This window comes from Euprymna scolopes, chromosome 29 (assembly GCF_053919585.1).
Source record: "Euprymna scolopes isolate OS-2025 chromosome 29, ASM5391958v1, whole genome shotgun sequence".
Lineage (NCBI taxonomy): Eukaryota > Metazoa > Mollusca > Cephalopoda > Sepiida > Sepiolidae > Euprymna > Euprymna scolopes.
Window position 1 is genome coordinate 101,125,344 of NC_136510.1, and position 12,219 is coordinate 101,137,562.

Genomic DNA, 12,219 nt, shown 5'->3' on the forward strand with positions numbered 1-12,219 from the left:
TATATATATATATATATATATATATATATATATATATATATATATATATATATATATATATATATATATATATATATAATCCACACACAGTACTGTTTCGCTGTTTCACAGCTCATCAGTGTGGCTAGACAGGCAACTATCTCAAGCCAGGTTGAAACCCGACTGACAGTCAAGGCTCCTAACCATTACGCTAATCGCCAGCTGCTGCGCGAGTCATGAATTAACGATGTTTTGACATCGTCCGAAATACCTAAGCTCGATTTGAGCATCGCTTCATGAAAATATTCTGTATTCATTTATATTTCCTTTTTATATATACCAATCCTTATTTAAGAAGCTCAATGTAATTACAGAGCATATAATGAATGAATTACAAAAGTCTATATTCCAAATTTCATGATGTTGACCATCTTACAATTTATTCCTTTAATTCAGTTGACATTTGCAATTCTTGACAGGATCAAACGTGGGTCAAAACTGAAAAAATCGTTAAAAATTTTGTACATTCATCTTAATTTATTTTTAATTTTAATTTTTTTATTGGTTTATATGCGTGTCACGTTGATACGGTGGTAAGGTCACCAGATTTGAAGGCTACAGTTTCGATTCTAACTGATGGCACCTAAATACTTGTTTTTATTTTGTTTTTTTGTTTTTTTACTTTGTAAATACTGACTCTATATGAAATCTGGACAAATTAAAATATCAAATTTGAGCGTATTTTACATTCGGGCAAAGCCGCTAGCCGATATATATATATATATATATATATATATATATATATATATATATATATATATATATATATATATTTGTTTACAGAAAATTTTTAGATAAGAGCATATTTATATTTTGTTTGCAGAACGTGTTTAGATGAGACAAGTCATTGGTACCGTCGGTTTCAAACCCGATAATGAGGGCCGTTTTAGATACCCATATCAAGCTCACCAGAGATGAGTATTGGCTGAAGAGAGCTTGATATAGGTATCTAAAACGGTCCTAATTATCGGGTTTGAAACCGACGGTACCAATGACTTGTCTCATCTAAAAACTTTCTGTAAACAAAATATAAATATGCTCTTATTTTCGGATTTTCCTTATAATTGAGCAATCTGCTAGATTTCTTTCTAAAAAAAAAAAACTAATTATATATATATATATATATATATATATATATATATATATATATATATATATATATATAAAGCTGAATGTCTGTGTGTGTGTGTGTATGTGTCTGGTCACGAATAGGCTCCAATATGGTTGACTATTTTAAAAAACTGATTACATATAATGATAGAAGATGTATCGAGACACAGGAATGGGTATGTTTGATCTGGTAGAACGGTGGTTCATTAAAATTGTGGGGTCTGCGTTCGCGCCTGGACCACAAAGTATGGAAATAAAAAAATTATAAATTAAAAAAAACGTTTACAAGTGTTTTTGACATAGATGTACATACTAATACTTTGATAAGTATGTTTTAAATTTACAACCCTTCCTTTTCATAAACTATCATACTTCCATAATTCAGAGTCCATTTTCTGTAGGCTGTTTTTGAACCCAGTCAACGACGGGTACTTTTGCTAGTATATATATATATATATATATATATATATATATATATATATATATATATATATATATATATATATATGCACCATACCTATATATTTTTCCGGTATGCTTGTAGATTGGTATGTTAGCCTCATAAACAAGGGATTCAGCTTTACAATTGCCATATATATATATATATATATATATATATATATATATATATATATATATATATATATATATATATATATATATATAATATATATATGGCAATTGTAAAGCTGAATCCCTTGTTTATGAGACTACAATAACAGACCAATCTACAAGCATACCGGAAAAATATATAGGTATGGTGCAAGGTCTATCTATTTAAACAACGATACTATGCGCATATGAGCTCCTTTAGGATAAAAACAGCATTAGCAACCCGGGTGTGGGAGCTAAAAGAAAAGGATAAACCATTTTCCATAAAATGGAGAAAAATCAAGCACACACCAACATACGCACCGGAATCAAATCAATGTTCACTCTGTAATGCGGAAAAACTCCACATCCTACGGGCTATTTATGACCCAGAAATAAGATGTTTAAATGTGAGGAGTGAATCTTTGAAAAATTGTATACATAGAAGGAAAGTACGCCTTATAAACTGGGTCAGTAAAAAAGACAAAACCCAGATTTTTATTTAAAAAAAAACAACTAAACATTTTACATTTTAGTTAACTTTGAAATTCTAAAATTGTTTTTAGTTTCTAAAATTGGATTTTAATTGTGATTTCAAATTATTCTATTATAGATTTTAAATTATTGCATTATATAAAGTTTTAAATATCATACTTTATAAATGTAATTTACAATCTAGTTCAATCTTAAAACTATAGGGAAAAATACAATAGTATTGAGGTTAATGTACTAGGAAAATCCCTTTGGCTAGATAAGTATTCTTTCCCCCCAAACCTTGAAAGAGTTGAAATTTTTAAACGCATTTCTATATAATTAAATGGAATTTTAAGTTTTAATCGACATTGAAGTAAATTTTAAGTTTTAAATTTGAAAAAAGATTTTTTGAACTTTTTTAATTAATTAGGTGTTACTATTAAAGGCACTTTACATAATTTTTTTAATCGAAATTAAATTTTAAATTTAAAATAATTTAATTTTAAAATCATCACCATCCGATGAATAAAAGGGGGTGGGTTCGCAAAAGGAGAGTTAAACGTGAACTCGTGATGTACATATATTTTCTACTTCCGGTTATAAAATAGATGAGTATTGGCTGAAGAGAGCTTGATATGGGTATCTAAAACGGTCCCTAATTATCGGGCTTGAAACCGACGGTACCAATGACTTGTCTCATCTTACAAATTTCTGTACACAAAATATAAAAATATAAATATATATATATTGGTTTTTATTCAAAAAAATATTCAAAAGTAAAAAAAAAACAAGAATACACACATTGAATGTCAACGAGATGTTTGATGGTGCTCAATTTAAAAGATCAAGATTTTATTTTATTCAATTTAAAAAAAAATGGTAAAAAAAATTACCATAAGTCGCTACAATAAATCTACCGTTTCAGTCTGAAAAGACATCGTGAGTCGACATTATACATCTGTTCTTATTATATTAATATTGTTATTTTATTATAAGCATTTTACACTTTTCTATGGCTTTTATTATTATTTTTTTGTTTGTTAGTTTTTAGTTTACATCTTAAATACGAAATCTGCAAAATATGAAGTGCCTTAAATAAGTTTCCGGACTTATTTATTTTTGTGCAAGCATTTAAAATTGTCGTAGATTCTTGAAAGTGCAATATGTTTTTGCTATACATCTTATTGAGTGACTGGTTAATTTTTATGATTTCATGTTCATATGAACAGCTACAACAAGAATTGGAATACACCCTACTAAAGCCTGATTGTCACAGCTGGTGAATTTCAAAAATGCAATTTGTATATGAGGACACTTTAGAAGAACGATATGCAAAAAATTCTGCTTTAAACTTGGAAAAAAATTCCACAAACACATATGAAATGCTTCAGACTGCTTATGAACCATCTTACTTAAATCGAGCATCATTTTTGCAGTGGAATAAGAGATTCAACGAAGGCAGGGAGTCTGTGAGAGGTGCTGAGAGGTGTAGGAGGAGTAAAAAAGTCAGAACACCAGACTTGATTATCCAAATAAAGAATTTCATAGATAAGGAACGTTGTTTGTCAATAGAAACAATAAGTGCACAGTTTGATGTCAGTGTGGAAACTGTACACACAATTATTTGTGAGGAACTTGTCACAGACTATTTGACCAAAATGGGCATCAAGACAGTTCCTCACCCTCTCTATAGTTCAGACCTTTCTCCCTGTAACTTTTGGTTACTCCCTAAGCTCAAGGAAAACCTTAAAGGGTGTCGTTATGAGATAATTGAGGAGATGAAAGAGACTATGGCGAGGGTCATTGACACGCTCACACAAGAGGACTTTCATGGGACCTTCCAAGAAGTTGTTGGAACGGTACAACAAGTGCATTACAGCTGGAGGAGATTACTTCAGAGGGGACTTGAGTTTCTTGCGTGTACTATCAATAAAAATGCCTATACGAAAAATGTCTGGAAACTTATTTAAGGAACCTCATATTTATTTTATAAATGTTATTTTTATACTTACAAACACTAATGTTTCATACTTACGCGATCATCAGTGTAGATTTAAACCCAGTCAGTAAGCCACTATTGACTTTGTAGACTAGGATCTTTCCTCCAGGTCACCAGTAACTAACACATTAATGGAAGGAAATTAAGTACTTATAAGTATCATGTCAGCGGGTATTCACAGTAGACAGCCAGAAAGCATATTCAGTGACCAAAAGATGGAATGTATCGTTTGCATTAAAGTTGATCCCTTTTTTCTTAATTCCCTAAAAAGGGCTAAACTTAACTTTCTTAAAGAGGCCCGGGTGTTTGGAGGTGTGTGTTGAGCAAAACAAAACAAAAAAGTGGTAGAAGACAGACAGGCTCGAACTCATACCGCAAAGGAGGAAAAGAACGTGAAAAAAAAACATGACGTCTTTGCTATTGCGCCCATCGCCAAACCGGTGACGTAGGTTTGAATTGAGGTTAGTCAATCGAAAAGAGGTGGCGACTTTCGAAAATATTATTGAAAAAAGCGACCCCTTCTTGTAGAAAAGTGCCCAGTTGAGGATAAAGAAATTAATATTTTTAGCCAATTTTTGGATATTTGTCGTCCGAAGGGTCGAGCTTCAAAACGATACCGATCTCGTGAAAGTACGTCGTCTCTGTCGAAAGTTTTATACATACATACATGATGATTGCAACGTCTTGTCAGACGAGTGCCACTCCCTCAGATATTTAAAATCCAAGAGCCCAAATGTCTGAGGGAGTATCTATACAAATATGATGTTACAGAGTCTTAGCTTTGTACGACAGCTAAGTCTCTCTCTCGGTTCAAAATGTTGAGATCCAGCAACAAGCAAGAGCAAGATAGCCAGCAACAAATTAAACTGCAGACAAGCTTAATGCGGGTACTGGTCTTCCGCTTTATGGTTTTTTAAATCAGAGATTTGCTTCTCCTAGAAAGGTTGCCTTCACCACGGCTTACGGGAGCCCTCTCTACCCCAATATACATATACACACACACAAATATACACGGTGTTAGTTGGCCGTTTACCCAGAAAAAGAGTTCATACATACATACATACATACATACATACATACATATATATATATATATATTTAAACAGACCGGTGAGATTTATATAATAGAAAACAACTTAAAATTTACTCATCGTTTCTGCTTAGTTATAGGGATCCGTTCCAAAATTAAACTTAATAGCTCAATAGTTACTGATAGTAGATTGAACTTAGTCATTTACTTTTAAAGAAATTTCCAAATTCAAAAACCATAAATTTACACATGTTTCAAAGTGACTCCAAAATAAACCTGATTGGACCAGCAAGTCATTTTAAAATCTGGTGTAATGAATATGAAATTTTACGGGTTTCTCCATACGAGAATATAATTGGCTGGTTGTTAAGCATAAATATAACAGAGCGTGTATGAGTGCGTGTGAGAAAATCAACAGCAGCAGCCGAAGGATAGCTGACTAGCAAAAATATTAACAGCAACACTTGTTAAAGCATGTATGCAAATTAGCATGGAGAGAAAAAAGAGAAGTGCACACCAGAGAAGATGGGCCAGTAAATAGGAGAGCATAAAAAGTGCAGGCGAGCACTAGCGTGGGGTCGCAAGAAAACAGAAACTTTTAAAAAGCACATGTATGTGCGAAAGGACTTTGGAAATATCATGAATGCGTTGTTTTAGAAGGAAAAATGCGGTGTCGGATTTTCATTTCTTTTCTTTGTTTCTTCCTTTGCGGTGGTTTCAGACAGCATATGGGTCCGAGAGATTTGACCTGTAACAACACAGTAAAAAAAAGTAACCGACACGTTACATAAATACAGACAGATAGCGCAACCTGTGTAAAATGTTGAAAGATACGCCAAAAGCCTAAAGCTTAAGCAGAATACAACTTACAACTACGAACAAACATTCATTAAGGCGACTTATTAGATTCTCTCTCTCTCTCTCTCTCTCTCTCTCTCTCTCTCTCTCTCTCTCTCTCTCTCTCTCTCTGTATGTATAAACTAGATGTAGGTATAGATTAGTATTTGGGAAATAAATCAATAAAATAAATAAATTGTGAAAAAATAAATGTAAATTTTTTTTTTTTTAATCCTTAAAAAATTAATTGAATATAAAAATAGGGAATTGTTGGAGTTTCATGTAAAAATTAGAAATACGAAACTGGGTTAAATAATCAATTCGAAGACAATCGAAAAAACAAAAAATTAAATATAAAAATTAGTACAGAGGTGAGTCCTAATGCTTAAGCCCTTAAAATACGGATCATGAATGCATTCATATATGCATAACAAATGTATTTCGACGTCTGAAGAGTAGCTATTTTGGAATATTTTAAAATTGATATTAATATTTGAAATTGTCCAAATGATTGCGAAACAATTGTAACGCACAAGGAAACACATCATATGATGTTCTTATTTTATATTTGTTTGTCTTGATTTGCGAAAATATATACTTTCGCCCTCTTACCAACTGACAGCAATCTCACATGCACTTTTTATCCTGCTGCCGCGAACAACGATATCGCCTATATTTGCATCTATCTTCTTATTTTTTCGTATCTACAGAGAGCACACGCCAACCGTTGGCACTTATTGCTGTGGTTCTCTATAGCCCATGGTTTATCAGGTTTGTATTTTAGCATGTAATTATCTGACTCCATCAAATAAGATATTGAATTTTTAAAGCGAGAAAAACGGCTTTATTTATTGATGGAATGTAAGTGGAAAGTGTTCGTTTTTGTGGTGGGGGAGGATTTCGTGAATGTGTGAGAGAAAGGTCAGCGTGGAGAGAAATCAACAAAAAGGAATGTTCATTTGGTTTCTACTTATCGGTTTAGGTATGAATCAGGCAACGGTCAGTAAATGAAGATGCTCGACGCGTAACGTGGGAGTAAAGTTGGCTTCATTCTATTAGTGTATTCTTTTCTTTTTCACATCTATTAAGGTTTTGTGGCACAAATTACCCATACGCGCGCTCGTGTAACGAGACGAAGTTCCCTTCGAATCTTACTGCTGAAGTCCCCCTCGTTCGTAAAATCTTGTGTTTTTATACTTCTGCCGGGGCTCCCAGTGGCAATCGAAAATCCACGTTTTTTTTTTTTTTTTTTTTTTTTTTAGGCACCAAAGCTTCCCATTGGTTCATAATCATTTTTTGATTATTCGTTCTGCTTTTTGTTTTTTGTTTTTTTTTTGTGGGGGGAGGGGTTTAACCGGAAGCCTTGCGTCGAGCCGGTGCCTACACGACGTTTTATTATTCAGTCTCTCTGACTGTGGATGTGTCAACATCCAGTTCACAACCAACTCTCATTAATCCCCACATCTCCACACCGTTATTACAAAAATACTCGTAGCTTCTTTAGACTATACAGATGATGATGATGATGATGATGATGATGATAAAAACAATACAAATAATTAAAAAAAAACAATATAAAAAAACAACTCAGGAACATGGTTCAAAGAACCAAGTTTAAGATGACTATACACGACATACTACACGAAAAGAATGATATTAATCGACTATGTAAAAAGAAAATAAGAGGGAAGGATTTTGTAAACAACACAAAAAAAAACGGATTAAAGAAATACATAACGCAAAATATAAAAGACCAAAGGAGAACAGTGAAATTGGAAGCTTGAAAAGTAAAACGTCAAAAGAATGAAGTATATAAATTTTATGCGAGTAACCAAAGCAATTGTAGATGAGAAAACATTGTAATGGTTGTAAAAAGGACACTTGAGAAGAGAAAAAGAATTTCTACTGTGCTGTACAAAATGCGATCAGAACCAAATACATAAAAGCCAAAATTGACAGAACCCAGAAGCACAGCGAGAGAGGATGGAAAGACCGAAAAAAGGATAAATTTATCCATCTTCATCATATCAACTCTGATATTTCTTGAAAACCTATAAAGCAGATAATTAAAGCAATATACAAACAGTCTCTAAGATAAAGGCAAGAAGAACGAAAATCTTATTTAAAATTTAAGCTTGACAAACGGACGAAAATCTGATGTCAAATTCAAGTATGACAGACGGACAAAAATCCTATTTCAAATATGAGTATGAAGGACAGGCGAAAATGCTATTTCTAACTTGAGAATGACAGACGGACAAAAATACTGTTTCCAAAATGCTATTTCAAACTTACATATGACAGATGGACGAAAATGCTATTTACAAAATTAGTATGACAGACAGACAAAAGTGTTATTTAAAATTCGAGTGTAACAGACAGATGAAACTGCTATTACAAAACTGAGTATGGCAGCTAAGTGACAATGCTATTTTAAACTCAAATATAACAAGTTTGTTCATGTAATCTGCGTTAAGATTTAGGCACAGATAGAGAGTGCAGGAAATTGGTGATAGTGGTTATAGCTAGAGTGTTTTTGTGAAGGTTTGGCAAGAGAGGACCATAGATTAGAGCTCAGACGAGCAATCACTATGAAAATAACAATAGAGAAAAAACAGGCTCGCAGGGTCTCTTCTGTGGAAACGAGGCTCAGGGAAGAGGAAAGGGCATCACCTACTAAGTTTCAAAGTCGGTTTTGAACTATCAAAGTGTTACACGATAAAAGGGATGTCCCCTTTTCATGTAAGTAAAAAAAAATAGGGAATTAGTTAAATGCAAATATGAAATAGGATAGTCAAGGATTCGAACTTGCGAAGCTAGATTTGGAATTGAAAATTCCAATCATAAGTTAAAATAAATACAGAATGTAATTGAAATAAAGAATTGCAATTGTTTAGCTTACATATCTGTATATGAAAAAGGAATGTAATAATGAAATTTGTTTCTGTTAAGGAATTTAATCGTCAATTGAAATTGTAAACATATTTTGTAAAAATGTTATTTGAAAAATAGGTTACTGAACTCGGGGTCATGTCAAGTTTGGCAACGTGCTTTATGAGCACATGTTTAATCATGCGATGACGTGACGAGTTCTCAATATAGGTAGAGTTTTTAGATGCAGTCTGGGATTCTAGGAGTCTGGGAGAAGAGTCGGAGAGAAGCAGAGAGGTTCAGACCGATTCTCCGTTAGAATCAAGACACCCTCTAGAAGTGAGAGGGTTTTAGAAATAACCATGTAAAAAACTTTGAATTCCTCAAGCGAAATCATGGACCGGTCATGAAATAAAGGACGTCATCATCTTTGTGTATCTGCGTCTTCTGTGTTCATCATTACAACGAGAAAGATGCATAACTGTCAAAACGTAAATGTCAAGCGCACTATCTCTCGGTCTATCTATCAAGATATTCATAAATCTCCTCTCATTGAATTGGTTCTCTTGTAGTAACATGTACACTGTCTATTATATATATATATATATATATATATATATATATATATATATATATATATACAGAACTGTCTCTCTCTTTATATGTACTCTGTCTCTATATCTCACCAACGTCTCCATCTCTTACAACATGAACATCTGAAGACATATGAACACACAACACATGAACACTTCTAAGACTAATCTCTCACTAAGACTCTTCCTACAACGAACAACAACTACAATACAGAATATACGTCATCTTAATAATACCCCCAGTATATAACATATGCTCATATTTGGTACCTTCTACTAAAATAACAACACATTATATAACAAAAGCAGGATAGCGCATACCGAGAAGCTCTTGCCCAAATGTGGTAGGAGTACTCCATTTTAGGACGTACTTGGCTCTTATACAGCGAGAGAATTGCATCGGCAGTGAGATACCCGCTAGAGCGGTAGAATGATCCAACTATTGTTTACAATAAATATATGTAAAAAAAAAAAAATAATAAATAAAAAAATAGACTATTCCATTGGTCTGCTTTCCGGTCGACTAAAGTATGATAGGGTTCAAGTCTTATGTAAACAAGTTTTTGTTGAACCGATCTTTTAAATATTAAAATTGTACCCAACTTACACCAGTATTGATTACTAGGGCTGTGACAACAGCATATTCTATTTATTCTTTTGACTCTCGAGTATATATCCGACACAGTTAGACACACTTAATCAACCGAGAACCACATCAGTCTATTTTTTACATGAGGGTCACCACTTATCAAAGCCCGAAGGCCACTCAGGGATAAGGGTTATTGCGTGTACAGTAATCAATGAGATAGTATTGTAGTAATCATTAGTATTAGGGGTTTCGATAGGGGGGGTATCAGGAGTTTGTTTATGTTGGACTTGAAGACATCCAAGTTGTAGTCAGGTGGGAAACAGGCAAGCGGCAGAGAGTTCCACTGGCATGCAGTTCTAAGAAAGAAGCTTTGTTCATGGAATCTACGTTTGGATTTAGGCACAGATAAAGAATGGCGAAAATTATTGACAGTAGTTTCAGCCAGACAGGTGTTTCTCGTGAAAGATTGGCGAGGGGGGAGACCAGGGATTGGAGCTCAGATGAGCACCTACTATGGAAATAACGATAAAACAAAGACAGGCTCGCAACGTTTCTTCTGTGGGAGAGAGGTTGCAGGGAAAAGAAAAGGGCATCCCCCACTATACTACAAAGTCTATTTTGTACTCTGTCAAGGCAGGATAGGCTGTTTTTAGCAGCTCCTGCACAGATGTGGCAGCAGTACTCCATCCTTGGACGTACGTGGCTTTTATACAGATAGAGAATTGCATCAGTAGTGAGATATCTTCTGGAGCGGTAGAAGGATCCCACCATTTTCCCAGCGTCCCTGGCAACAGATTTGATGTACTTGTTCCATTTTAGATCAGGAGTAAAGGTCAAACCCAGAAGCTTGTTAAAACATGGAGCTTCCCCAAGACGAGAGCCATCCATTTCAATTGATGCCAGATGGGGATCAGAGCGTTGATGATGTAAAGATAGAAGCTTGGTTTTGGATGAATTAAAAGTGACCAGCCACCTCTTCCCCCATTGTACCACGTGCTCAAGATCAGAGGAGAGAGAATTAGAGAGAACTTTGTCATTTACGGTCTTTCATGTGTTGCCATAGATGGTCGTGTCATCAGCATAGATGTCAACGAATGATTTAAGTATGTGTTTTGGGAGATAATTGATGCAGATCAGGAAGAGAGTTGGGCCCAGGATGGCCCCCTGAGGGACTCCAGCATTAATACTGTGGGCCTCTGATTTCTGCCCATCAACCACTACTCTTATGAACAAAAACATATAAGATATTAACGGATATATACTCAAGAGTCAAAACAATGAAAAGAATATGCTGTTGACACAGCCCTGATGATTACTACACTAGCACGTTACATTCATTATCCTTGAGTGGCTTTCGAGACTTGATAAGTGTGACTCATTTGTAAAGAAGAAAAAAAAGAACAATGACAGATGGGCTGACAGATGAAGCGTTTTATAAGCATTTGTGGACGCACATGAATATTAACAACAAAAAAGAAAATGGAGAAATTTGTAAATTTTATTATTCATTAATTAACTGATTTTGCGATCTAATCATGAAAACAATAAATTGCGAGAATATCTTGAAAATAAATTTGTCTCCAACAAACAAATTCATTAACTGAACACCTGATTAGATATGTACTGTGCATGTTTGCCGAATTTTATGGCGAATAAATGAGATATGCATTTTACAAATGGAAAAGTTTAATGAAATTAAAAAGAAATATTAAGGAAATATACCATCTTTTTTTTTTTTTTTTTTTTGTTTGTTTTGAAAAATCAGCTAAAGCGAAATGTAAATTAAAAGTTAGTTCCCCCATGGTAGGTTGAACAATGGCGGATACGTGCACGCAAAAAACAAAAAAAAAAAAAAACTTAGAAATGTTTATTAAAACAATTTTTGAATTTTATATCAAGAGACTTGAAATAGTATGTTTCTGTTAAAAAATTCATTAATATTTCAACTCCCCAAAAAGATTCCTCTGTGAAAAGGCTTAGAATTTTGACTCCTGTTTATTCTTCCTCTTGTTATTCCTTATCCTATCGCTTCCTCTCCCTCCTTCTCCCATTTTATGCCCTCCATTTCGTATTTTCTGGATACCTT

General features: G+C 33.8%; 1 protein-coding gene across 1 annotated transcript in view; it reads left to right on the top strand.

Moving 5' to 3' along the window:
- LOC145252797 (osmotic avoidance abnormal protein 3-like) overlaps positions 1–12,219 on the top strand; it is a 2,582,558-nt gene that overhangs the window by 2,213,998 nt on the left and 356,341 nt on the right. The gene's annotated exons all lie outside the window — the stretch shown is intronic.